General features: G+C 44.7%; 1 long non-coding RNA gene across 1 annotated transcript; it reads right to left on the bottom strand.

Moving 5' to 3' along the window:
* Positions 1-2726: 2726 nt before the first annotated feature.
* On the bottom strand, positions 2727-3414 carry LOC120968891 (uncharacterized). Its single transcript, XR_005763207.3, has 2 exons — positions 3297-3414; positions 2727-3209 (listed from the first exon to the last, which is right to left on the bottom strand). It is a non-coding gene; the product is annotated as an uncharacterized lncRNA (long non-coding RNA).
* Between the last annotated feature and the right edge of the window lie 220 nt (positions 3415-3634).

Here is a 3634-nt window from a genome sequence, read left to right as displayed (position 1 = left end):
AGCAACGAGGGGAAAGGAGTGCATCTACATACCCTTGTAGATCGCGAGCGGAAGCGTTCCAATGAACGGGGTTGATGGAGTCGTACTCGCCGTGATCCAAATCACCGATGACCGAGTGCCGAACGGACGGCACCTCCGCGTTCAACACACGTACGGAGCAGCGACGTCTCCTCCTTCTTGATCCAGCAAGGGGGAAGGAGAGGTTGATGGAGATCCAGCAGCACAACGGCGTGGTGGTGGAAGTAGCGGGATCTCGGCAGGGCTTCGCCAAGCTTCTGCGAGAGGGAGAGGTGTTGCAGGGGGAGAGGGAGGCGCCAGGGGCTGATCTGTTGCTGCCCTCCCTCCCCCCCACTATTTATAGGCCCCCTGGAGGGGGGGCGCCGGCCCTGGAACCCATCTGCATGGGGGGGCGGCGGCCAAGGGGGAAGGGGGGTGGCTTCCCCCCCAAGCCAAGTGGGGCGCCCCCCACCCCTAGGGTTTCCAACCCTAGGCGCAGGGGGAGGCCCAAGGGGGGCGCCCCAGCCCACTAAGGGCTGGTTCCCTTCCCACTTCAGCCCATGGGGCCCTCCGGGATAGGTGGCCCCACCCGGTGGACCCCCGGGACCCTTCCGGTGGTCCCGGTACAATACCGATAACCCCCGAAACTTTTCCGGTGGCCGAAACTGGACTTCCCATATATAATTCTTCACCTCCGGACCATTCCGGAACTCCTCGTGACGTCCGGGATCTCATCCGGGACTCCGAACAACTTGCGGGTTTCCGCATACTAATATCTCTACAACCCTAGCGTCACCGAACCTTAAGTGTGTAGACCCTACGGGTTCGGGAGACATGCAGACATGACCGAGACGCCTCTCCGGTCAATAACCAACAGCGGGATCTGGATACCCATGTTGGCTCCCACATGTTCCACGATGATCTCATCGGATGAACCACGATGTCGAGGATTCAATCAATCCCGTATACAATTCCCTTTGTCAATCGGTATGTTACTTGCCCGAGATTCGATCGTCGGTATCCCAATACCTTGTTCAATCTCATTACCGGCAAGTCTCTTTACTCGTACCGTAATGCATGATCCCGTGGCTAACTCCTTAGTCACATTGAGCTCATTATGATGATGCATTACCGAGTGGGCCCAGAGATACCTCTCCGTCATACGGAGTGACAAATCCCAGTCTCGATCCGTGCCAACTCAACAGACACTTTCGAAGATACCCGTAGTGTACCTTTATAGTCACCCAGTTACGTTGTGACGTTTGGCACACCCAAAGAACTCCTACGGTATCCGGGAGTTGCACGATCTCATGGTCTAAGGAAAAGATACTTGACATTGGAAAAGCTCTAGCAAACGAACTACACGATCTTTGAGCTATGCTTAGGATTGGATCTTGTCCATCACATCATTCTCCTAATGATGTGATCCCGTTATCAATGACATCCAATGTCCATAGTCAGGAAACCATGACTATCTGTTGATCAACGAGCTAGTCAACTAGAGGCTTACTAGGGACACGTTGTGGTCTATGTATTCACACATGTATTACGATTTCCGGATAACACAATTATAGCATGAACAATAGACAATTATCATGAACAAAGAAATATAATAATAACCATTTATTATTGCCTCTAGGGCATATTTCCAACATATTTTACAAACGAGCGCACAGCGCCCCCCCCCCCCTCTTGCGCTGGACCGGCCAATTCACTCTTATCTCTTCTGTTTTAAAAGTGCAAAAAACGTGCGCCCTACGGGATTTGAACCGCGCCGTTCACGATTTACTACGGATCACACAAACAAACTGGGCAACCCGACATCCTGTGCAAGATTCTTTTTATTATTAATATACAACAGTGAAAAAATGCACTATTTTATGTTTAATTTCCTAATTCACTTTCTTTTTTTCTTTTTCTATTTTTGTGTTTCTATTTCTTCTCTTAAATGCATGATTTTTTTTCAAAATCGATGATTTTTGTTCAGTTTCGTGAAAATTTCTTCAAAATCGGCGCACATTTTCCTGAAATTGATGGTTTTTTAAATGATGCACATTTTTCAAATTGGGTTAATTTATTTTCCAAATTTAATGAAATTTTTCAAATTTAAATGAACCTTTTCCAAATTCGATGATCTTTCTCAAAGTTGAGCAAATTATTTTCAAATTTGATGAAGTTATTTAAATTTTGTGAATATTTTTCTTTCAAAATTGGTGAACTTTGTTTTAAAAATTGTTTCCTTTTTAAAATCAAGGATTTTTTATTATTTTGTGAACTTTTTCCAAATTACAATCTTTTTTCGAAGTCTTTGAACTTTTTTCAAATTTCAAAATTATTTTCATTTTCATGAACTAGTAACTAATCGCGATCAACCAGGTCTACTCATCAACGTTTGACCAATCAACTTTTTTTTAGCGAACGTTGACCGATCAACTGATCCAACGAACAAGCAGCTCAAAAAAAAGGAAAACAAAACTGAGCGAACGAAAGGCACAGTCGGTTTTATTGGGCCGGACCATGCAGGAGGGACTGCGAGCGCCAAGCAGCTTAACCGGCGGTGAACGATTCTCGAAAGAAAAAACCCGGCGGTGAACGCGTCAATTAGCCTTGTTTGGTTGTTGGGTAGGAAAAAACCAGGGCAATCAACCCCTACGGGGATTTTCCTGTGCTCATGATATCCCTCCCACCACGTGGGAGATCTCCCCACTGCCCAGGTGTCCAAACGGCAAGAAGGGGGAGGGAAGGAAATCCCTCAAATTAACACATATCATAACAGACTTTGCTACACATATAACAATATATTTCTACAAAATTTCATATCCTTCATACAAAATTCTACAGATAACAATGGACCATAGATAAGAATTCCACGAATAATTCTGAAAAAACAAACACATATAAAATCTCAGAATTTATGTAAACTAGATTTTTTGGAATTATTACGACCAATAGCCATCACTTCACAAGGGTTCAGATACCGGTCGGTCCACATCTCATTCAGATCGAGCGTTGGTCGAAACCGTTTTCATGTGCCATCATCATTCAAATTTGTTCACGACAACAACAAAATGAATTATCACTTGCCATGTCCACGGCAAGAGATACTTTCGAATTAGATGAACTGCAAGGCGGCGATCACTAGCCCTACTCAAGTCGTTTCTCCACTCCGCATCCTCATCGACATCAGGTACTGCATCTTGATGTTGACTGAACTACACAAAAAAATTAAGTTAGCACCAGTTCACAGTTTCAATAGACTATTTTTTAGTACAAACGGATTAAGATGAAATATTATCAACCAAAATTTGATATGACTGGGAGCTTCCTATTTCAAACTGTTTGTTTCAAGTTGTAGTTGTGCATGGTGCTTCTTGCCGAGATTGCACAGAGAATATAACCAAGTCTGGAGTGTCTACATGCCTCTCCCGGCAAAGCAGAAACACATGCCTTTTCTCCTCAATACTCAGGCATCTCACATGTGCTTTGCTTTCCGTTTAACATTCTCAACAGAAGGATGAACAGAATCCAGAACAAACTGAACTGAATTTACAAAAAGGTGACATGTGCTGCCAAGTTCCGGTACAGAGCTCGGAAGCTTCCTTGGATAGATCCACTAGCTTGAAGACCTAATTAAGTA

Source organism: Aegilops tauschii, chromosome 1 (genome assembly GCF_002575655.3).
Source record: "Aegilops tauschii subsp. strangulata cultivar AL8/78 chromosome 1, Aet v6.0, whole genome shotgun sequence".
Taxonomy (NCBI): Eukaryota; Viridiplantae; Streptophyta; class Magnoliopsida; order Poales; family Poaceae; genus Aegilops; species Aegilops tauschii.
This window is presented reverse-complemented; position numbering and strand designations above follow the sequence as displayed.